Source organism: Ascaphus truei, chromosome 3 (genome assembly GCF_040206685.1).
Source record: "Ascaphus truei isolate aAscTru1 chromosome 3, aAscTru1.hap1, whole genome shotgun sequence".
Classification (NCBI taxonomy): Eukaryota; Metazoa; Chordata; class Amphibia; order Anura; family Ascaphidae; genus Ascaphus; species Ascaphus truei.
This window is the reverse complement of record NC_134485.1, coordinates 26,763,374-26,789,199: the sequence shown is the minus strand read 5'-3', so window position 1 is coordinate 26,789,199 and position 25,826 is coordinate 26,763,374. Positions and strand designations below refer to the sequence as shown.

General features: G+C 41.9%; 1 protein-coding gene across 1 annotated transcript in view; it reads left to right on the top strand.

The window, feature by feature from the left end:
* MRPS6 (mitochondrial ribosomal protein S6) overlaps window positions 1-25,826 on the top strand; it is a 57,532-nt gene that overhangs the window by 11,438 nt on the left and 20,268 nt on the right. The window lies entirely within an intron of this gene.

The window sequence follows — 25,826 nt, the reverse complement described above, 5'->3', positions numbered from 1 at the left end:
CTACGCTTATAGTGGAGCCGACGGTCGCTGGAGAATCAAATCGACCAATCCATCGCGTCGCGCTTACTACAAGCGACGGCGGCAATGCATTTGTTTTGCCGCGATGTCGCTGTAGCCGGCACTATAAGCGCAGCCTAAAGCACCCAATCCTACTTGGAAACAAATGTTGGACTTGCAATAATATTGGTTTCCGTATGCGACACCAATAGTGTCCGCAGCTCAGAACATAGACTTTTGCAGGCGCAATGAGTTCCTGTTGCACAAAGTTAATGAGATAAAGTGACTTCCATGGTCACAAATAGCGCTGACTGGAGACACAAAGGCACTGTTCTTCGCACTAAAAACAGGAGGGCTCAACTCCTGTACTGAAGACCCTCCCCAACAGGTCAGAGTTTTTGTGATATTCCTGCTTCAGCACAGGAGGCTCAGTTTCAGACAGATTGAGCCACCTGTGCTGAAGCTGAAATATGCCGAAATATCCTGAAAACCTGACCTGTTGGGGGAAGGGGGTCTTGAGGACTGGAGATGAGAACCCCTGCACTAAACCATTCCCTCGTGTGAGAACACACATTATAACACCGGTCTACAATTTTAAACCTGTGTTGTCACGCTTTTGTAAGATGTTCTAGTAGCCTCCATGTTGTAGTGCCAAAAGTATCATTATAAATAGCACAACTCACTGAATATGCAACACATTGCCCTATATTTACTGGGCACTTGTATCGCCAGAAGCAACCTTCAGGCGCTGGGAAAACACGTTGCACGTTGGCTGGAATGTATGCTGCAGAGCCTGAAAGGTGCCTTGTAGCAGGAGACTGCTCAGTAGATATGGCCCATAACTCGTTTATAAGGGGATTGGGCCTAGCCGAGGAAATGATGCAGGACCATTTGCAGAAGGTGGAAATATGAGCCGGGAAAAGACCTCCCAATCCATGGCCCAAGTGGCAAATGGGGGAAATGACGTGGCGAAAAGGTGGCATTGATGACACGGCTGCTTTTACAAGCAGGAATCACTGTCCCCTGTCTAAAACACTTTAACTATACCTGGACCCTGAGAGTTGGAGACACTATATGTAAAGGGTACCGGGTTATCTAAATGCATTGCCCTAGTAGCTCTTATTCTGTCTAGCACCAGAGAAACATGCGACACATTGATGGGTATTAAGTATATCTCTGGCATTGAATGGGTTCTCAACTCCAGTTTTCGACACCTCCCTCCCCCAACAGGTCAGTCTCTGACAGCCACTGATTGAGCCACCTGTGCTGAGGATGGAGTATACCCAAAAACCTGACCTGTTGAGGAGGGGGGGGGGGGTGGGAAGTCTTAAGGATACGAGTTAAGAACCCACAGGTTAAGGGTTGACACTAAACTGCAGATCTATAAACGCACACACTTTGCATTTATTCTAATGTTCCTACTAACATTTGCCTTTGGAGTATACCTGATCAGCACAATCAGAGTCTGTATTATATTTGTACTTATACCGGGTGTAATAATAATAATAATTATTATTTTTAACCCCTTCACTGCCCTGAGAATGTATTTGATCGCTCTCGGGCTGCCAGCTGCATTTCCCCTGGAACATATCTCAATCCTCCTTCCCCACTCCCTTCTGCAGGTGAGGGGAGGGCTTGGATTCTGCCAGGGAGTCCCCAGGAGCAATTATGAATCGGATCACTAAAGAGGATCTGAAGTCATCATTTAAAAAATAATTGATTTAAAAACTTTTTAGAGAACCCTCTGTGCCTTCCCCCCCCCTCCCTCCCCCCTCCCGCCTTGCAGGAGTAGGGAGGGATTGGTTGTCAATGGGGACCTGAAGGGAAGGGAGCGGCCTCTTCAATATGTTAAGTTATTAACCCCTTCACCTCCAACGCTTACCTGCTCTGGCTTGGAGTGGGGGGGAGCTGTGTCCCAGCTCTAAAGGACGTCCAGATCCTGACATGCCAACGCGCGCCCTCTCCCCCAGCTGAGCCCCATTTCAGTGGCGCCGTGCTTTGTGCCTGGGAAGTTTTGAAACCCTGATGGGACTGAAGATCGGCCTAAGAGCGTGGTTTGCTATCGTGTAGGGGCCACGGAACCGGTACGCTGTGCGGGTGGAAGAGTTAAAAGTAGTGTAGCGTAGGGTCCCTACTCCCTCTCTTGACCCCTGGTCTTGCAGGGGGTAGTGGTTTGAGAAGGGGAAGGATTCTTCTACAGTATTTAGTTTCATATACCCTTCTTTATTTTTGCATTTTTTTATGTTATACCTGGAATTGATAATATAATAGTCCAGGACATTTATTCGCTGCCATTCAGCAGCCGCTGGGATATTTAGCCGACGGTATCATACCCTAAAATGCCTAATCGGACCTCTTAACCTAAACCGCCTAGTCGGACCTCTTAACCTAAACCCCCTAACTTTATCCCCTTGCCCTAAAACCCCTAACTTTTATTCCCTTTAATTTAAAGCCCCCAACTTTAACCTCTTACCCTAAAAACTCCTAATACAAAACCGCTAATGCACTTATGGCTGCAGCGAGATGTCCAGCAGCTGAATGGTAGCGATGGGATGGCTGTGGTAAGATGCCCCATTCCGTGTGATGATCCCGTAACATTTTTTCCCTGCTGTCTGTCCTCTTTGGGTTTTTTCATTGCTGACTTGGTGTTGCTGCCTGACAATTTGCAGTACCAGCACCCTTTTTTGTTTTGTTAAAATAAGCTGACCTGTAAAATGTCTAGCTGTGTAATATGTGCTAGGGTTAGAGATTGACAACCCCTTTTTTCTTTTTACTATATATATGTCCATATCACTATCACCCAATGGAGCCAAACCACCATTGCATAAAGGCCTCCCCCAAGGGTGTGTGTGTGTGTGTGTACACGCATGCATCAATACTGCCCATGATATTTGTGGGCAGGGTATGTGAAATACCCAGCCCCTCCTTTTTCTTTTGTGCACCTTTTTTCTTAAGAGCAGGCTGTTGGGGTTACACAAATCCACGAGATCAGTAGGGCAGGATGTGCTTCCAAATAGATCTCGGGATTCATGTTGTAATCCCGCGTTCTTGATCATCCAGTTATGTGCCTGGCTGTATATTGGGGGTTTATGATCATTGCAAGGAGTTCCTTCCACCTCATTGCAGAAAGTATCCTACATGTACTGAAGAGGATGGGGCTGCGATGTAGTGTTTTTTGTGACGATCAAATACATGTAATTCTACGGTTTAGCCCAAGAACTAGAAGTATCTTATTGTTTTTTTTAATTTTATTTTTTGGAGGAGGTGGTGTGGTTGTGTTTAGCATACACCGTGTTGTGTTTTTCTAACCCGTACAACAATGAATAACATAAAAATTGTATTTATTTAGAAGGGAGGGTATGGTACAAGGCCAAGTGTTCAGAGACACAATTTTAGTCCTACAAATAAATCGCCGCTTTTTGGATTACTACAACTTCACAAAACCCCACAACCACATTTGTTTTCCAACAAATATGAGACTACCCTTCGTTGGCCTTTTTTTTCCCATTCCAAGGTTCTTGCAACCATAAAACTGGGCTTGTGGGAGCTGTCAAAATGTACCCTCAACAAACGCACAGAGAAAATGTAAAGCAATATTTCAAGCTCTCTACCGTCTAAAATCTGGGTTGCCATGTTTTGTACAATAGTTCAAAGTAACCCAACCCAGGATTCCACTGTGTCTACTTTTGAAAAATAAAACTTGTATCTGCATGCCTTGGGCTACGGTTATACCAGATGCCGCTGAGCAGCAGTGTGATCTGGTGACGTCACCCTTGCGCTGCCGCCGAGCGGCATCTTGATTGAAGAGAGGAGGCAGTGAGAGGACACTAGGAGGCGTGGCTGTGAGCGGTTCGCCCTCATTGGCTGAACCGCTCACGTGACGCTAACGTCACCTGCCAGAAACCATTTTGAAAATCTCTTGCAGCTCCAGGGGGCACGCTGCTATGTAAAGCTACATAGGATTTCTGTAATTTTTGTTTTTGCGTCGCCAGCGTTGTTTGGTATAATCACGGCCTTACTGTTTTGTTACACTAGGTCAATGTTCAACCCTCCCCGCCCCCCCCAACCCTCTCTAATAGCGCAGATACAAAGTTTAGTGGTATAAGAGCTCAAGAGCTGGATCCTCAAGCTAATATATACACTGAATAGTACATAAATCAGGGTACAGGACACAAGGCTAGTGGTACATGAGAGAATATAAATCTCCAGTGTAATGAAGTTCTGAAGAGGGACAACACCCTGAAGGAAAAGAGTAATGGGACTAAGCCCACTCCTCAACCTCATTGGGATAGTCCCAGAGCTGCTTTAACACATGAAAGCAATCTTGGTCTACTCACAAATATATAAATGCCCCTGTCCTGTGTCCCTAGTAAGGCGTGCTGCTGATGGTGAATGTAGATATGCAAAAATAGAGCATACAGCGCACGGCCAAGAGAGTGGGTCCAAAATAGATATAAAAATTAATTTTATTAGGTCCATTAAAAATAGAGGTATAACAGACCTCCTACGCGTTTCATGCGCATTGCACTTGATAACGCATGAAACGCGTAGGAGGTCTGTTATACCTCTATTTTTAATGGACCTAATAAAATTAATTTTTATATCTATTTTGGACCCACTCTCTTGACTGTGCGCTGTACTCTATTTTTGCACCTCTCTAATAGCGCGTCTGAGATCAGATGCATTGTAAGGAACCCCAACCCTCTCTAATAGCGTGTCTGAGATCAGATGCATTGTAAGGAACCCCAACCCTCTCTAATAGCGTGTCTGAGATCAGATTTATTGTAAATTCTTCTCTATTTGGTAATATTTTTAAATTACCTGATAACTGCAGGGAAGCCTTTAGGAATGCCCGGGTAAAACCTTGTTGAACATGGCTCTAGGCACACTGTAAAATAAGGCGTCATCAAAATCTGACCAGTTTATTTGAGTGTTCAAACTTTTTATAAAGTACAACATATCCGATACAACATCGCAAATGTAAAAAATAAAATCCCATATTTTTTTTATACTAATAAGGTGGGTGTTGTGATATATCCAAATATATTCATCCTTGAAAGCACAGATTGATGTGAACCCTGCCCCATCCCCCAATATATGGTTTCCCAGGATACGCTTCAAAAAGGACAATGACATTTTTGATTTCCATGTCCTATTGCAACAATAAGGACATTGCCTAGGCCATATGAGTGGAAACTACCGTGGCAGTGAAAAGGTTAAATAGCACACGCCTAAACATTCAAATGTGTTTTTTTTTTTTGTTTTGTTTGCTTTGTGTATTTAATATTATGAAAATGTTAACAGTATTTGGTGTCTACCTTTTAAACACTGTGGACTTGTACAGGTCTGAAAAGGGCAAAATAACCTAACACTGAACCGTTTGTATTGGTAATGTTGTCTCTGAGTAAATCTGTGTTCCTAGCTGCCAAATTAAAGTGAACTTGCTTTTTAACGCGGTGGTCTGATTTATAACGGAGTTTGCAGAAAACGCCTCTAACGTACCTAGTTTCTTCCCGTGTTTTTTTTTTTTTTTTTTCTTCATAAGCTTTCTTCTTACATAGCACAGTTTTATTTAATTGTTTGCATACACGGCCCACATGTGGATATCATTATCCGGAGCTATAACTACGATCTTCTATCTATTGAGAAGCCACTCGGGTGAAATGGTTGGTCATTTCTGCCATGGGTCCAGTCTTCCTACAAATTGCACTTTTTATATAAACAAAAATTGAGATGCAAATGGTTATTTTTTTTTCTTTTTGCATTCAAAAGAATAGATCAAGTGTGTTTCTTTCCAGTTTCCGAATCGTTTTACATGGACCCAGGAAATATAGTGCCTTATTGTGTAACAGAGTTGTTGTAGTGTTTGGATGAAGCTTGAAGCTGTATAGACACAATTAACAACATTTTCTTGCTACCCTTAATAAAATACATCATTTAGGTTCTGTTTACATTATTCCGCTGCTTGGATGTTCTATAAGTAAAGACAAGTAGATATTCCATGTTGGCATAGTAAATCCATTACATTTTTTACCTCGCAGCTAATTTATTACTTTATAGGCCGTCAAACGCCATGAAATTCTAATTATTAGTCATTCTATCCCAATATTGGTACCCAATGTTCTTATTAATTCGGAACAATGTTTCTGTACGAAGGAAAGGCTCATATGTTTTGGCGATTTATTAGAGGATGGTAACCCATCTTCTGAATGATTACCCTTTTATCTATAAGGTGCCCATAGCTTGTGCAGTGCAGTACCAGTTTGGGTGTGAAGACAATGCATTAACATGCACTGCTATATTAGGTAAAAAGGACACTGCTCAAAGGAGAACACTATGTAAAAATACCCCGTGATACAAAAGATGTGGGAATTACGTTGTCTTTATGAATACATTTAAGCTGAGGAACAATAAAGTGTGACACAGGGCATTATCAATGCCAGCATAATTGATGAATTGCAATAATTATAGGACATCAGTCCAGTTAACTCTAAGGTAGAGGTGGGCAACTCCAGTCCTCAAAGGCCACCAACAGGTCATATTTTCAGGATATCCCTGCTTCAGCACAGTCGTAGACTCAGCCACTGATTGAGCCACCTGTGCTGAAGCAGGGATATCTTGAAAATCTGACCTGTGGGTGGCCCTTGATGACTGGAGTTGCCCCCCCCCCCTACGCAAAGGCGTTGGCTGATCATTGACTATGAAAAAGACGGCAGTTGTGTTTCTAGTTGGTTTAACAGACTCCAAAATTAATTTGTTGCCCACTCCTTAGGATAATTGCAGTCAGGACTAAAGTAGATGGGAGTGAAAATGTAAAAGGTAAAAAATAAATAAACCGAGTCCTGAAAACTGCAGTTTAGTACCCGAAACCACGTTTATTTTGATAGACAATGCAGTCACGAAAACCCCATACGTGAATCTATTGGCTATTCTTCAACTGCTTCTGCAACGCATAATCAAAAACAACATCTCCGCCACCCTTCTGCTTTCTCAGGGCTTCGACAACATAAATTCCACATTCTAGAACAGAATAAGTTTGGTTTGAGGCACACTGTATCAAAGTGATTAATATAACTTTTAGATTTTAACTTTTTTGGGGGGAAGAAGCAGGATGTACTGTAGGTCAAGGCTTTTTTTAGTTTTCCCAAGGGGCCAGATCGGGGAAAAAAGCCAGGGGAAAGGATGACCCGAGCATTATAATGTCATTTTGAAGACGTATAAATTATATACTTCTAACGTGTTGCGAGCATGTATAGTGTGTATATGTGTGTATGATCACACACACATCCATGGCCATCGTTAAAAGCTCTGGTATAGGTAACTATTTATATTGTTTTCATTTTCCACCAAAGTGTATAAGCTTTAATACCTGTGAAGTTTTGCAAGCTAGTCAGATGCTCCCAGAATCCCTGGCTGGGTGGGGGGCTGGTGGTGAAAAGCAGGTTAGTGTACCTGTCTGAGACGCGTGAATGTGCTCGTAAGCGGTAGGTTTTATTGTAGTGGAAAATGCAGAGGTTGTTGAAATGAAGTAGATTTGGTTTAGGAAGGGGAGGCAAAGTTTGATCTTGGAGACCATGAACCAGTTCGAGCAGCAGCATTGTGAATATATTGCAGTGCAAGTTAGAATACTATGGTGTGAAGGGGTGACAATCTGAATTGCTGAAACAGTTGCAGAGTAACAGAAGAAAGGTCGGTTCCCTTGGGTGTTGATGAGAATGGAGTGGCATGAGTCCTGATACATTCCCACTTGGCAATGAACAAGCACAAATGATCAGTGTAATAAAAAAATATATATACCGTATTGGCTCGAATATAGTACGGCCTCGCATGTAATACGACCTAACGTTTGGAAGGTGTTCTACATGAAAAATAAAAGGTGGCGGGCTGCACGTATAATACGAGTACAGTTTTCGGAAGGACTTTTTTAGGAAAAAAACAGTACTATATTCAGGCCAATACGGTATATAGATATGTTTTACTCTAAGGCCACACATGTGAAGGCCATTTTTTAAAGGGGACAATGAGGACGCGATTATTTCTTTAATGCTGCAAAATACTGTTATTTTTTATAACAATCCGTTCTGTAGTATTGGCTAATACTGTGGTTTATTTTTATTTTTTTAAATGTTTTTAATTTGTTTTATTAACCCCATATGCCATTTGTGTTTTTTTAAATTTTTTTATTTTGTATTTCCTGGGGGGGGGGGGGCATCCTCTTGTTGCTACAGCAACCATTTAGAAAGTCACATCCACTGTCTCTTTTTAAACAGTCTCTCACACAACTTTTTTTTAGCTCTGCCCTTTGGCAACAAAGTATCACAAACAGATTTGTTGCTATGTTCCAAACAGACTATCGATTGCTCTGGAAGCTGCAACAATGTGTTACACTTAGTAATGTAATGTTACTGTACATATCAGCTGCAGCAATTCAAACTGAACCACAGTGAGAAGGCGGCCATTTAGATAGGCACACAAGCAGGATATTGGCCGATCGATCACAGGAGAAAGGAGCAATCGGCATCTTAGGTAATTATTTCTCATTAAAGCCACGGACATGCTGCATATAGAAAAACAAAAAAAGTGAAACCAGGACTGCTGCTATAAATCCCGACCCAAACTTTCTTTATAGCTTTTACGAACCGTGTCCGTATAAACGTTCAGAGGTGGCTTAAAAATAATGAGACTTCCCTGATTATTTCTGTTTTATTCTGAAGGCAGGTGTGAAATCCATACTATGTAGTTACATTTGATTCTATGTGGATTATTCAATAATCTGTGATGGTGCCGATCAGGGTACTTTTTCAATGGGAGCTTCCATGCAGTCAATGGAAGTTTCTGTGCGACCATTGCTCCAATCCGCCCCATCACAGTGTAATGAATAGCCCCCTATGTTCCACTGCAGCTTTTTATATTAGAGAAGGAAAGGGAGGGGTCATCTTTCCACTCCCACCATCCCATCCTATTCAGTCACAGTAGATGTCTAGGCAATATTTTTCAGGGATAGGTTAGACCTGGTGTTTTTTTTTTATTTTTAAATCGGGGTTCCCCGGATATCCCTACAGGGTTCCCTGCAATTTTCAGGTCATTTGAAGATTGTACCAAATACAGAAGAATTTTCGATACATCTGATCCCAGACGCAGAGGGTTAGGGTTCCTTGCAATGCATCTAATCCAAGACGCGCTATTATAGAGGGTTGGGGTTCCTTGCAATGCATCTGATATCGGACGCTATTAGAGAGGGTTGGGGTTCCACAGAATTTCACAATATAATTAAAGGGTTCCTGAACCGAAAGAAGCAGATGTGGAGAAAAGAAGTGTTCCCAAGGCAGAGTGCGATGCAAGCGAACATTAAATGGAAAGCGTGATGACCTGGACTGTCTTAAGCAGATCTATTTTTCATGAATATAATGGGAGAGGTAGAACGGGTGTCCATCCCAAGGTTGAAAAGAGCTATCACTAGGTCTCACATTGCAAATATTAGCGCTTCACAGGGGAATCAATGGATGGAAGTTTTGAATCTCGGATTCACCAGGCTGCAATGCAGGGTATCTGGCATTAACTGCCATTGACTGGGTTCGCCGCTAACGCCGGATTAGGGTGCGATACTTCACATGGTGGCTTAGTGAATCCTGAACTACAAGAGTGCAGAAGCTGTTCTATGGGCGGGGTGCTGTACATGCAGAATCAATAATATACACTATGTAAAAATCTGTAAACCCATGGGTGGCTAAATCCCCCCCCCCCCCCCGCCGTTCCAGCCTATGATCTTATATGTATATAGACAGTGTGTACACAATAAAATGTTCATGAGGTATTGCATGTTGTGTGTTTGTTTTGATTTATAAATGAGGTGTTCCTTTTTTTTACTTTTATTTTTTATAGATAAAGCTGTACAATAAATACCAGTTCAGTTTAAATATGATCACTTCTGTTGTCTAGACTTGATAGCTTCATCTACAAATACCATCCAGTATAAACTAGAACATATATTATTTTCTTTAGCTTAGGGCAGGCGTTCTCAACTTCAATCCTCCTGGGCCACCAACAGGTCAGGTTTTCAGGATATCCCAGCTTCAGCACCGGTGGCTCTCAGTCCCTGCTTCAGCGCAGGCTGCTCAGTCGAGTATTGCAGCCTCCTATTGGCTCCCAGGACCCATGTGAGTTGGTAGCCATTTTGATTTCCCTCAAGTGGAGGGAAACTCCGGCATCGAAGATGGTTGGCATCTCTTGGAGCGCGGTGTTCCTGGTGCGGAAAATAACACGCTTCAGCTCCAGACGGCTCCCTCAAATCCTAATTCTGTTACAAAAATCAATAGTTTTTATAAAAAAATAAAAAATCATTAAAGATATCTAATTTTTTTCACTATGGAGGTTTATTTATTTATTTACACTCAAATGAGACCTCCTTGAAAAGGAAGGCCGTTTGGTAAATATTGGGCAGATCTACAAGGATATTGAGTATTATGATAGGTTTAGGCTTTTTTTTTTAGGAAAAGGCTGGATTTTTTGTTATTGGATACTTGACGATCCCAATAGTGTATAGCAATGCTTAATTTTACCATTTAGGACTGTTTTGTGATATGTTTGAATGAGAAACAATAATCCCAGCCTCATAGAGGTGCTCCCATGCAAGAACCAGCATTAGTAAGGTTTGTGAATTTTGGACCAAACTGTGCATTTTAATGTAAAAATACCAATCTCTATTAGTGAGACTCCATTAATATCTATGGGAGTGCTTCTAGTAAACATCGGTGTGACTCCGAAATATCAGCGAACGTTCACGGGTGTGCCCTCATCCTCCTGACAAAGTGCTGCTTAAAACTTTTGCCCGACATAAATTAAACTTTGTTCTAGAACATCGACAAGAATTTATAATAATAATAAATAAAAAAAGCAGGTTAATCTAGGCAAATTCCAGGTTTATACAAACCGGTTTCCTGGAGGCATCCCACATGTTCACCTGTTCAGAAGCACGGTGTGCTTGTGACTGCAGGTCATGTGAAAATGACTGCAGTGTAGCAGGAAGCTTCTCTATGCAGGAGAGAGCCTCTGAGATAATAGAATTGTGAGGTCTTGGTTCAGATGCTGCTACCTGTTAACCATGAGTGGGGCCATTTCTGATGGTGGGATCTTGCAGTTGGGTTTTCCTACAGTGAGATCAAGGCGGGGTGCGCCGATTTAGCACTGAAGATATTGGTGGATTTTTGTCTCGTATGCAGAAGGAGGACTAAAAGTTTACAGGATCAGAATACACTGCAGCATATTTATTTTTTTGTGTGCTAATAGGAGGCATTACATAATTAGTTTTGTACTAAAGGACACATCATCCAATAGTATCTACTTTACAGTGAAAGATCTTGGCTTCAGTCCTAGTGACTTCAGCAATCTTTGTTTGTCTCGAACATTAGATTGGGTTTTTAGGCCGATTATCCAGATTACCTGTTTTGTTCAAATGTTTTGCATGTATCTCACAGCAGGGACCACCGACGTGTTGAAAAGCATAGATTCATGCACTTTTAAAGTATTAATCCATGCAATGTCCTACATGTTTATTTTTTTTAATCGGTTCTGTAGTATTTTTTATTTTTTTTAGTTCAACTCTTAATACTATTTTTTTTTAATTAGTTTTAATATACTGGGCATCCTTTGATTTCTGTAGCAGGGTTTATCATGTCCCCAGTAGTGCAAGATATTTGCAACACTTTTTTCTGTTTCTGATCATTTGTTGTAAGTATTCCCAACAGTTTGAGCTGCAAGCTGTAGCAATAGACAATGTTACCTTCCTAATGTAAGAATACATTGTAGCTGCTGAGTTACACGGACTGAAGGATTTATTGAAACTGAAAGGCGGCCCTGGGAAGCAGGGTCTTTGCTGATTGATCATGTAAGAACGAATCGATCGGCAGCGTGGCTAATTAGTTTAATCAAAAGCTGTATGTGTTATTATTATTTTTAGGTGACGCTTGGATTACCTCTTTATATTTTAAAAACATTGTTATACGGGCTAGGCTTCCAAGAGAAGACATACAATGTTGGATTAAGGCCCCTGCCAACTCCAGACCTGAACACACTGGCCCATCTTTAACAAGCTGGGAAGCCACCGTCCTCTCACTGTGGAAGACTTCAAGCTCCTTTTTCGTGAATGGGCTGATATCTTCCTGAGCGTGGGGAAGGCCGCTTTACAGCTTCCGGAATAAACGCCTGTATGGCTTAGACGTGCGGTTCGGCGGTACAAGTCTCTTCATGCGGCAGGTTAAAACTTTAGTGCCATTTCTGGAATGTCAATAACCGTGCTCCAATTTGCATGTCCTGTCCCAAATCTTTGTTTCATAAGGGTGCCTAAATAAAACTGGTTTAGAGTGGATCCATGTTTAAAACTGCAGATCAAGCAATATCCTACGTGGTTTTTTGGGGGGTTTTGTTTAAAAAAAACAACAACAAAAAACGGTTCTGTACTGTGAGAAAATATGCGTAGCATTTAAAAAATAAATTAAAACCTAAACAATTTTAAAGACATTTTTAATGTATTCTAATGTAAACATTTTTGTTCCTATAGCAACCACATACAAAGTCACATCCTCTTCCCCTTCTGAAACAGCATCACCTTTTTGAGCCCTGCCCCCTCTCTAGCAGTGAACTAAATGAATCTAGTGCCTGCCTGGTCACATGATCTTCCTCACAGAACTTTGGCTGTCAGTGCAGCAGAAGAGGACCCAAGATGCATTTAGTGAACCCCCAGCCGAATTTCAGCGATCGCTTACAGCAACTTAGCTAATCGCTTGTGTAGATTGCATTGATGCACATATGGAATGAAGAAAAAAATATACTATATATATATATATATATATATATATATATAATTAAACGGCAGCTTTAAAATTATAGCATTTTCTTCATTTATAGGTTGAAGTCTTGTTAGCAACAAAAACAATTTATTTGTGTGTGTGTGTGTGAGAGACTGCACATTTGGAGAGTGAACTGAAAGCTTGTTTGACAGTTCCTATGCTAAGCTGCTAAGGTTTTCTGTTTTGGTACATTAAATGTAGGTGTTCAGTTAGTAAATCAGTTACTGAAACATTCCCCAAGGTCGTTTTGAGTCCTTCAGGTAACTTAGGTCTGAAATGCTTTAAATAAACCTCTATAAATTGTGAAAGTGGTTGACAGAGAAAATGTACAAACAGAATAATGCGAAAATTGAGATGGTAAAAACATTGATATACAAAGCTCTACCCCAAACACTATACAACATCTCTGCTACGGTTTTATTTTTCATTTAGACCTCATCCTGCCCGCTAAGCTCTTACACAAGCGGGATGTGTTGTATATTGTGACACTTGCTGTTATGCTATTTGCAGTGTAGCTTTTAAGCCCAACGTGTGCAAATTTAAAATAGAATTTAACAATGGAAGATAAGGTGCTGCATGGTTTAAAGCAGAGCCACCAACAGCCCAGGTTTTATGGCTATCCCTGCTTCAGCACAGGTGGCTCAATCTCAAACAGGTGAGCCACCTGTGCTGAAGCGGGGATATCCATAAAATCTGGCCTGTTGGTGCCTCTCGAGGACTACATTTGGGACACCTCTGGTTTAGAGTTCTCATTTTATTGCAATTTTAGTATATAGATGCAGCCAGGCGTGCTTCCCGTGGAGCGTCCAGGGTGCAACCGAGCGCGCTGGCGCTCGAGAGCCATGAAGTCACGCGCTCAGGTTGCCCGGGCGATTCCTGACCAGCTAGTTGCGTGCGTGGGAGGGGGGTGTGTGGCCATGATGTCACGGAACTGGTTCACCCTCATTGGGCGAACTGCTTACGTGACGCACCAATTTTACGTGACGCACAAATTTATTGCTTACGTGACGCACAAATTTATTTGTCTCTGCAAGCAGCTGAGCGCTCATGGCACATGCACACTGGACAGAGTCAATGCGATCATGAGTTTGATCGCGCGTCACATGAACCCGCAAGCGCGCTCAGCTTCACCCTGGAAGCAAAATTATGCGATTGCCTGCTGGGAGTTCATACTTCCAAATCGGTGCTCCCCTCCCCACCCACAAATGGTTTCCCAGCGGCCAGGATTGCTAGGGTTTCTCCCGGCTGTGGGGAAAGCTAGTCTGGCTACATGGGCAGATTTCTAAGTGGGGCTGAATCTTTGCGTTTTTTGCGTTTAACTTGGACTCTGCTCCATTTGATTGGATGGGTAGATTTAGAAAAATGAAACCTTGCCCTACTCTCCTGAGAGGGCGTACAACTCCTTGTGTATTTAGTTTGTCACTACCAGACCAATGTTTTCACCAATGTTATCCTGTAGTGACAGTGATCTTTTACATGATACCAATGCTATGTCTGTGTATTAAACAATGCCTTTAAATTCCACCTGGCATCTATAATGACCCAATAGTGATTTAGAGGTATATAAAAAAAAAAGCTGTGTGCGCTGTGCACGCGCATAGTAAGTGAAACTTCTTTGTCTTTTGTCACTGTTTTGTCACAGAAATTGTATTTGTAAGAATATTTTTAATGAAAAAAAAAAAAAAAAACAATTTCAGTGCCAAAATGCAAAGAAGTTTGACTTAGAACACGTGTTTTAGCTATTTGCACTTCTATATTTATAGTAACTGGGAATTCTGTGTGTGTGTGTGTGTGTGTGTCAGTGTGTCTCTCTCTGCTGGGGATTGTCTGAGCTGTCCCTGTCCCTGAGCCAGCCCCCCTCTCTCCTCCCCTCCGACGGAGGTATGGAGACACGGGGGGGGGGGGGGGGGAGGGGGAGGGGAGTAATGTCTGAGCTGTCGCTTTCTGAGTCCCCCGGCTTGGAGCCAGCCTCCCTCTCTCCTCCCCCGGGGGGAGGTACGGGGAGGGGGTGTTCAGCATCCACAGGCCAGACCCACCGCTGTCCCGAGTCCACTGACCCGGAGTCAACCAGCCTTCTCTCCTCCCCTCCCCCCAGCAGAGGTATGGACACAGCAGCCGGATTTTGTGTGTGTGTGTGAGGGGGGATGTAAGGGGGTGTGTGTGAGGGGCTTGGGGGGGGAAGAGGCCCAGAGAGAAGCGGATGCCCCCTTGTGAGCCGCTGCTGGGGTCAGCTGTCCACATAGACAAACAGGATGTCCTCGTCTGTACCGTTACTGTAACCGTACCGTAACTCGTCTGTACTGTAACCGTTAGGAGCGTCGCCGCCACCGCCGCATGTGACAGCGGGCGTGTGGGGGGAGCGGCGGCCATTACGTCACGTCATTTCCGTTTCACATTTTCGTCTCCATGTCTCCAGTTTTATGTCCCATCAAAATTGACGAGGTGCCACTAAAGAAGTTTCACTTCAAAAAGACACTGTAGTTTCACAGGAGGGATCATTTATAAATCAAGTCTGAGTTGTGTAGCTGTGTGCATGAAAAGGGACAACATTGTTTAGTATTGGATATCGGATAACTAAGAAATCTTAGGGTCTATTTATCAAACCCTGAGCAAATAAAGCTGCCACAGATGTGTCAAAAATAAAATTCTAATTTTTTTTCAATGAGATTTCTTCTTTTTTTTTAAAAAATGTTATTTTTTTTTTTTAAATAAATAAATTTACGACTGTTTTTGCTCCAGTTTGGCCCTAGTTTTGCAGCTGGATGACCAAGCCGAGTTCTAGTCACTGCAGGTCTGCATTTTCCCTGAAGCTCAGAGACAGAAATAAATGTAGTGTTGACCAAATTAAGAAAGCTGTTTTTGACAAAGTTCAGACTTCTTTTGCAAACCTCCTTTTTATTACCCAGCCAGGCAACGCTATAAAAGAAAGATGGATTACTGGCATAGCAGATCTCAATTCAGTATTTTAAACCCTTTTTTAAGAGCATGCTGAACATTTGTCATACTTTTTAATGCAGCCTACAGCTAGGTATGCCAGGTGTCCAGTATTGAACCGGACTGTCCTGTATTTGGACGGTCTGTCTAGTAAAATATTGGAGGTAATACTGGACGTGTATGTGTATACCGGTATTACCTCTCTGGACATGTGACCTGACAGGCTTGGGGTACCGCGGGATTTCCCTGAACAGGCCTGCTGCTGGGGGGGCTGGGCAGCTTCCTTCATCTTGATTGGCTGCTGTGCTGGGTAATGCAGCCAACCGGCAAGAGGTGCCAGGAGCCTCGGGATGAGGCCAAGGAGAGGAGGAAATAGCATGGATGGGAGAGACGTGAGGTGTGTGTGTGTGTCTCAAGCGTGTCGCACCTTTCACCATTGTGTCCAGTATTTTTGGAGAAGACCCACTTGGCAACCCCACCTATACCAACCTTAGGGATTGTCCCGGAAAGGTCAGTTGGGACGCATAATTGTTCCGGTTTTTTAGCGCCTTGACATGAAATCAATCACAAAAACCTTACAGATTTCTGCGTGAGTGCAATAGTTCCCTTTTCTGATGGATATCGCTTTACTAAATTATTACAATAATAAAGTTAGGATACTGCCTGGTTATCTCCAAAACACAATGACACCCCTCCCTATAGGCGTTACTCTTTCTCCCACCGCTATGTGTTGGCTCAGCGCCCGTCTTTCCCTGCCCCACTAAGAACAGAGATTATAAACACCAAAGAATATAGCAGTCCAGTGGGAGATACCATTCAGCTCCAAGCATTTGCAGATCATTCATCACTCATTATGATGTCGCACTTCCATACTGGATTTCGGCGTTCCCGTATTATAAAAAAAGAAATTTGGCAACCCTATTTATCCCCTACCACCATATCTAGAAAAAAAGAACATCCTGTACCCCCACTATTTACCGGGTCAAATGATCTATACTTGTGTAAATCTACATTAACCCCCTAATTTTAATTCATTTATTCAACCTTGGTCTATAAACGTTTGCACATGCTGAATTCATCGCTAACCTCCTTTCTACGCCGTCTGCAACCTGAGCATCTGAGGCTTGTCCCATAGGTTGCAACCTTTTTGCTTTAGTGCAGGGGTGCTCAACTCCAGTCCTCAAGCCCCCCACTCCCAACAGGTCAGGTTTCCAGGATATGGCTGCTTCAGCACAGGTGGCTCAATCAGAGGCTCAGTCAGTGTGCTTTATTTGCTGTTTTATTAAACCCATATTTATCTGCTTCTTATTTCACATAACTAAATCTCCCGGCAAGGGGGTGGGGGGGGGGGGGGAACCCAACTAAATGCCGGTTGAAACCTTTTGATGTATTCTGTCCCCACATTAAAGTAATACATTATATGCTGTCCCTTTTCTAAACACCTATTCATTCGGAAAGGCAACAGAATGATTACCGTGTAGTGGACGCCCATGTCCAACTCGTAGTATTGTGTTTGAAATTGAACGAGTCACATGGTGCTGCCGTTTTTTATTGATTTTCAATTGCCAATACACTTCTGTAACAAACCATCATGTCAAACCTTTGGGACCATTATCGAACGTTCTCAAACCTCAGGAGTTCTACAACTGTTAGGACGCCTTCGTAAACTTTCATGGCAGAACTCTAAGTAGTAGTTAGGCCTTATGTTTAAAGATCTGTCCTGTTAATGCCTTTTTGCAGCGGAGATGTATAAGCAATGCAGCAACTAAAGAGGGTAACTTGAGTTTTAATAGAACTACTTTTCTGTCTTACTGGGGAAATTATCTGGGATTTACCAGGTCTGTGTTTATTTGGGGTAATTAAGCAATACAACTACAACCATGTTTACAGTGAGTTGACAATCGGAATACAGACCCTACTGGCCAGCCAGGCAAATCTTCAAAGGGTGATGGCAAAATTTTATTATTTATTTGCCTTGCTGTTGTATGGTTGTATTTTTATTGCTTAATTACCCCAAATAAACACAGTATAAAACACCCTATAACTTTCTCCCCGTACCCCCTAGAATAATGTTACCTGCACCAATGTGTTCGCATGATTATCCCGAACGTGTAGAAACCACTTTTGCCAACGCAACTTCTACTTTTGTATGAATAAACAGGTATCTAAGATATGCACAGACCCACAGTTATGTTTGATATGATAGCGGGCAAACAGAGGTGGATGCTATCATGTCAGATCTTTCACCCTTGTGAATTCTATCAGATTTTAAATATCTTATATTTGGTAAATCTGTGAGGAAAAGAATATTGTACTTTTGATGACCTCTTGCTAATAATTATTATTACTATTATTATTCTACTATTATTATTCTATATACAACATTTCCTATGTTAAACTTTGATCCTTGAGTCTCTTGAAAACGAGATTAAAAAATGTTATTTTCTTGACCACTTAAGTCTTTTTGTAGTCTGTAGAATGCTTTTGAATATTAGGTGCATTTCAAATAAATACGCAAACCGCTATGAAGACTGTTCAGCTCCTTTCTGTTGTTGTTTGCGTTGTCTGCTTTGCAAAAAATTGCCACCTTTTCTTTTTTCTTCATTGCGTTACCTTCATTATCCATGTACAGGGATAACCTGCAGTAGGAATAGTGATCTGTGGGATATTGTTCTCCACAATGTTTTTAAATTTTTTTTTTTTACATATTGGAGGATAGCTGAAGTCTCGAGCAGGGGTGGACAACTCCAATCCTTAAGGGCCAACAACAGGTCAGGATCTCCAGATATCCCAGCTGTCTAAGATTGAGCCACCTGTGCTGAAGCAAGGATTGATTGAGCCACCTGTGCTGAAGCAGGGATATCCTGAAAACTGACCTATTGGTGGCCCTTGAGCACTGGAGTTGCCTACCCCTGCTCAAGTCATCGCTTCTGATTTTAGACATTAAAGCTGCAGTTCAGTCAATATCCTGCATGTGTGTTTTTTTTTTTTTTAATAAATCGGTTCTGTAGTAAGAAAAAATACTTTTAGCATTTTCTGTTTTAAAAAAAACTATTTTGAAAGACCAATTTTCTTGTATTCTATTTTAACAAGCATGCGTGTTCTTATAGCAACCATTTACATTCCCCATATTTAAAGATGTCGCCAAACTTCGCCGATCAATAGACGGAGAACGAATTGACCAGCAGCTATGCAGTTCTTTAGGTAATTAGAGATTGCCCACATGAAACTATTGAAGTAAAAAAAAAAAAAAAACTAAAGACAAAAAAAAAACGGGCGCTTGAACTGCAGCTTTAACCTTGCTCATCCTGGCTTACGTATATTCAGATGTAGCCAACGCTATAACTCCCGAGGGCTATATGACACGGAGATTAATGACCTTTACAAAGAAAGACAGATATAAGCTTTGGTAAAATCCCAGAATGTTTGTATGCATTGTAACATGACTCTGGCTTACCTCTCACTTACCCCCTCTACTCAGACATGGAGGGACGCTAAATATCCGGTGACCTGATCACAGGGGTAGAGCAGACAAGCACACACACTCGGAACCCTCTTTGGGAATGAAAGCAAAGGACAACTTACGTAATTTAAAGCAGAAATACAGGTTTAATAAATGTGTGGGTTTTTTTTAAACAGGGAGTCTCTGGAGGCGAACTGTGTTAATTTCAGCTCCGGGGACCCCGTGTTTCCGGAGATATCACTGGAGGGGGTGTCGGTATCTCTGTCAGAGAAACTGTGCGCCTACCAATGGCAGCGCTTAAATGTCCCATGGGCCAATAGTAAGCTGTGATGTTAACCGGTGCGGCTTCCTATTGGCCAGCGTGACCGGGACATTGAAACTAAAAAAAAGATGGCGGCACCCCCTCCCTATCTCTGGAAGCAGGAGGACTCGGAGCTAAAATCAACACAGTTCAGCTCCGGAGACTCTCTGCTTCAATCCTGTAATTTATATGTATATATGTAATATACATTTTTATTATTATATATATTTTTTTTAATGAAACCCTTAGTTGGGTTAAAAAAAAAAAAACACACGTTTTTGAAAAAATTCAATAACATAAGATCTTACATACAAAACATTTTGGTCCTGATCAGCTTAATGTAGTTTTTCCATGTATTTCACCACAGGCTTTCAAACCCTGTCCCCTGTCACCACAGACACACACCACATTTTCGGAATGTCCAAGGATTTAACAAACATGACCATGTGCTTGCACCACACATGCACATAGATTATTGCTTGCTTCTCCCTAAAACATGGCCTGGCTGGAATTCCCCGAGGAGGAGATTGAAAACCCATCACTGCCATTAATGCATTGTGGTCTGGGAGGGCCTTCACTTTGAAGGGAATGTGGCAGGTAGGCCGTATGTAGTCACATACAGGGTACGGTAGGGGCCTCTTGAACCAGGATAGATTTGAAGAGAGGTAAATGCATAACTTGAGTAATTACTATATAATTGAAGAGTAACTGCATTAACTGGAGCCAGAGGGAGACCATTCTTCCAACTGTTCCTTATGGCCTTATTACATGCATAATTGTTCCGGGAATTACATCATTGGGAGCAATTGCAGCCATAATATATCTGTAATTGCAATTGTACATTCATTGTTGCTGCAGCCTTTTAACAGACCTTTTCTACGCCACCTCTGTGTTTGCAATGGCACTGTCCTGATCTATCAGCTTGCATCTAGTCTGTACTTTGAGTGCGTAATAAAAGAAATGTAGCGGGGGGAAATAAATATAAAGTATATTGTTGCGCATTTAAATGAGGGCTTTTATTTCCTGTGATTGAAGGACTTGGGGTTGGGATTAATTTTTAATTAAGCTACCACATTTCTGGAAGGCTTAACAATGCCCATTTACATGAACAAGTGATATATACCGGAGATACGAGTAAGAGGGCTGCTCTAAATATATGTAATCTGTGTGTACTTTATTTTAATGGAAACAATGACCGCCTTTTAGTCTCTCTACAGTTATTCCTGAGTCCATATTAGCAAAACGGAGAAGGGCACAATGGACTTAATGTGAAGATACCTTATTTAAATCTGGGGTTTCAAACTCAGTGCTCAAGGGCCACCAACAGGCCATCTTTTATGGATATCCCTGCTTCAGCATAGGACGCCACGGCCGAAATGTCTCAGTGGCTGAAATAAATTATCTTTGAATTACATAGTTACATAGTAGATGAGGTTGAAAAAAGACATACGTCCATCAGGTTCATTCTTAGGTCCATTGTTCCCTTCTCCGCTTTACTAATATAGACTCACACTTAACGATGACCCCCCCCCCCCCCCCCTCCCCTGGAGGAAAGAGCACTAACAATAATTGTCTTCTAAAACCTATCCAGATAGGAATGCCACGGGACACCTTTTGCTTTGATATTTATTCTTGACCCATATCTGTTTTTGTACAGACTTTGGCACTCCGGCAATGTCTTGGATTAACAGCTTTGGATAAGAATGCAGAGCAGGCCTGTCATACCTTATTAGTATGGGATATTCTGTATCCGTTGTGCATCTCTTTTTTTTTTTTTTTTTTAGGTTTCAAATGCGTGACCGTTTCACAATGAACTTCAGACACATTTTCATTTGTATCACGTTGCCCACATTGGTTCTTATTCAATATAGTGAGAAGCAGGGTAACAGTCAATGTTGGAGAAATGCATGCATTGTAAGGCTGCGCTTATGGCGACAGCGACGCGACGTCGCAGCAAAACAAATGCATTGCCGCCGTCACGTGCGCTTATAGTAACTACGACACGACCGTTTGGTCTCGATTGCTAGAAGTCATCTCTATTTGATTTTTCCAGCGACCGTAGCCTGACCATCGCGTCGCCGGCACTATACGCGTAGCCTAATGGAAGTTACTGAATTGTTCTGCGGTGTAGCCCACATCTACTGACTACAATAGCATCCCCCCTAAAAGATCATTTTATGATTCACTTTCTTTGGCTGAGGGATTTTATTTTAACAGTTTTTTCTTAAAAAACAAACAAAAAAAATAAATAAAAAAACGCAGTAAGATTTCATAGTAACAGGAACGTGTTTAATAAATAATCTATAACATATATATATATATATGGAATTGCACCATTAAATCAGAATGTAAAACTCCGAGGTTGAACACGTGTGTTGTTGAATTAAATGATTGCATTGGGACCAAAACATCGGCTGCACTGAAAGTCGTTATCGATGTTGGGATAATACATTGGCAAAGCTTTTTGGACATCTGTGTGCCTGCTGCATTTTTATGTGTGATTTTGTTGGGGTGGGAGGGCCCAAGCATGAAATACTATGCAGGGCAGAGCACTACACATCTAAGGTTGAGTATGGAGTGCTGCTGCTGCTGCATCATGTTGTATGTACTGTACAGGCATACCCCGGTTTAAGGACGCTCACTTTAAGTACACTCGCGAGTAAGGACATATCGCTCAATAGGCAAACGGCAGCTCACGCATGCGCCTGTCAGCACGTCCTGAATGGCAATACCGGCTCCCTACCTGTACCGAAGCTGTGCGTAAGCAGGGAGACTATAGAGCCTGTTACACATGCGTTATTTACATCAGTTATGCACGTATATAACGATTGCAGTACAGTACATGCATCGATAAGTGGGAAAAGGTAGTGCTTCACTTTAAGTACATTTTCGCTTTACATACATGCTCCGGTCCAATTGCGTACGTTAATGCGGGGTATGCCTGTATGTCTTTATTTATATAGCGCCATTAATGTACATAGAGCTTCACAGTAGTAATACATGGGACATAATCATATAAATAACAAATAATACAAATAACAGATCATGGGAAGAAGTGCTTCAGGCATAAAAGTGACATTTAGGAAAAGGAGTCCCTGCTCCGAAGAGCTTACAATCTAATTGGTTGGTAGGAAGAACGTACAGAGACAGTAGGAGGACGTTCTGGTAAGTGCGGCTGCAATGCGTGCGGTGAAACCTGGGGGCAGGCAGAGCTGTGCACGGTCAGTTGGCCAAAAGCTCTGTGTTGCTGCTCCTCTGTGCTGTCTGTTTGCTGCGGGGGCGGGACTTCTCTGTGCTGTGCTAGCTGCCGGGGCGGGGCTTTCCCTGCACACAGACATCCCCTCCTCCTGTCTGTTTACCCACCGGAGTATGCTTAGTACTCCCCCCAGGTGAAAGTGTGTGACTTATAATTGTGTGTGTGTTGGTTGAGTGTGTTGGTTGTGTGTGTGTGTGTGTCTGTGTTGGTTGTGATTGTGTGTGTTGTGATTGAGTGTGTGTTGTGTCTGGTTGTGATTGTGTGTGTGTTATGTCTGGTTGTGATTGTGTGTGTGTTATGTCTATGTGTGTGTTATGTCTGTGTTGTGATTGAGTATGTGTGTTGTGATTGTGTTTGTGTGTGGGGTGTTATGATTGAATGCAGCGGTGCGCAAACTGGGGGAGCACAAGATTATTTAGGGGGGCGCAGCCCGCGTGCGGCGAAACCTGGTGTGCGTGGGCTGGCAGACGCGGTGCGCGGGAGGGCAAAGAATCTGTGGGCGGGCAGGCGAAGAAGCTGTGTGTGACCTCCTGAGACCAAGTTTGGTAATGGCTGACCCTTTGCTATTTTAAAGTAAACCATTTTTCTTTTGAACTTTTTTTTATATTAAATCATATAAAACGATTATATGTAATGTTATCAAATATATATATAATTTATTTATATTCATTTATATATATTTGGGTTCCACAATTCTTTGACGGTTGAAAAACTCTGAACTAAGTTCGTTCCAGCAGTCATATCTTTTCTGACAGTCATTAAAACTTGAGTGCGTTGCTTAGAAACACAATATGCTCTCCAAAGCGTTCCATTGGGCTTTTAGGTGGTTTATTGCTTTACATGCATTATGATTTTGCATCCTTTGCCAGAGACCGGGGTCAACAGAATAAAATCACATCTGTGTGTGCGTGTGTTTGTGTGCATGTATATAATATGTGTGTGTGTGTGTGTGTGTGTGTGTGTGTGTGTATGTATGTATGTATAGAGGTATCTCGAAAGCTCGCACAAATAAAAGCATTTAGTTAGCCACAGAACGGTATCATCTATTCATTTATATATATATATACTGTATACATATATACATATATACGTGTGTGTGTGTGTGTGGCCCCTAATTTGAGGACTGTTAATCACCATCAACACAACTGATTCTTTGTTCTGCCCCTGCAGTTGGCAGTTGTACAAAAAAAGCTACTTTTTTGGTTGTAGTTAAGTGGATTACAAGGATTTCTTCATTAAAGTATTTTTTTTAATACATGCATTCTTTTCCAATTAATGTGCAGAGTTGCTTTTTCTTCAACCTCATGCTTATTCCAACCTCCGTCACTGTAGGTAAGTAGTAGCATTAAAATCCTTAAGCACTGGGGGTGGCCTGCAATACATGGTTGGCTAAACGAGACATCTGTAGCATTTTATAAAGACTTCAAAAGATGCCATCTCTTCCATAAGCAGATATTGTGCTTTAGAAGGACATTTTATATACCCTTCTCCTAAATATATTTTTGGATTTCCCCTTTTAACTTTTCTTTTCCACTTAGCACGACTGTATCATATATTGCTTGGGAAATTAAGCCCCTCACCAAGGCAAGTCCATGGCTGCTTTTGGTAATTGCCCTGACATAGTCTTATCACTTTAACAGGATGGGGGGGGGGGGGGGGGTTGAATGCATGTGTACAAACACCCAGCAAAAAATGTGTGCGTTTATTAGATCATGGATGCAGCCACGGTTAACGGGCAATAATAACAAAAGTTCCCGCGATAACCATATTTAGCCGTGTGGGGGAAAAAAGACAAAAACACTAATCGAAAACTGTTGTAATTCATTATATTGTAAAATGTAAGTCCTTTAATTCCTGTAGTTCCTTTAATTTATTTATTTATTTATTTATTTATAAAATATTTTACCAGGAAGTAATACATTGAGAGTTACCTCTCGTTTTCAAGTATGTCCTGGGCACAGAGTAAAACAAATAGTACATGGTTACAAGTACAGTTACATAAATGAACAGGGTATACATTATATACAAGACATTGCGTGCACAGTTAAAGAAAATATATATTATGAGCGTATGAAACAGATACAGACCAGGTTAAAATGTGAGACAGCCTTAGATTTGAAAGAACTTAAACTGGTGGTGGATGTGAGTCTCTGGTAGGTTGTTCCAGTTTTGGGGTGCACGGAAGGAGAAGGAGGAACGTCCGGATACTTTGTTGAGCCTTGGGACCATAAATAGTCTTTTGGAGTCTGATCTCAGGTGATAAGTGCTGCAGGTGGTAGGGGTGAGGAGCTTGTTCAGGTAGCTGGGTAGCTTGCCCATGAAGAATTTAAAGGCAAAACAGGAAAGGTGAACTTTACGCCTAGACTCGAGTGATGACCAATCTAGTTCTTTGAGCATTTCGCAGAGATGTGTGTTGTAGTTGCATTGGAGAACAAAACGACAAATTGAATTGTAGAGGGTGTCAAGTTTGCTAAGGTGGGGTTGAGGAGCCGAGCCATATACTATGTCTCCATAGTCAATAATTGGCATTAGCATCTGCTGTGCGATACGCTTTCTGACCGGGAGACTTAGGGAGGATTTGTTCCTGTAAATTACCCCTAGTTTGGCATAGGTCTTGGATGTCAGGGTATCAATGTGCATCCCGAATGTTAAGTGGGAGTCAAACCATAAGCCCAGGTATTTAAAACTAGTGACAGGGGTTAGGGAGGTGTTAGCGTTGGTTCGAATCAGGAGCTCAGTCACTGGAAGCTTTACAGATGTAGTCTTGGTCCCAAACACCATTGTTACAGTCTTGTCAGTGTTTAAAAACAGTTTGTTTTGGGAAATCCAGTTTTCGAGTCTGAAAAAGTCAGACTGAAAAGTATGTGTTGAAGGTCAGAGAGGCTATGGCTGTGTGCATACAGGATTGTGTCATCTGCATACATGTGTATTGAGGCTTCCTGACAAGCTGTGGTAAGCATACTGAATGTAATGCAATTCCTGTAATTTCACGGTAACAGCGAAGAGTTAGAACAACGTTTCTATTAGTAG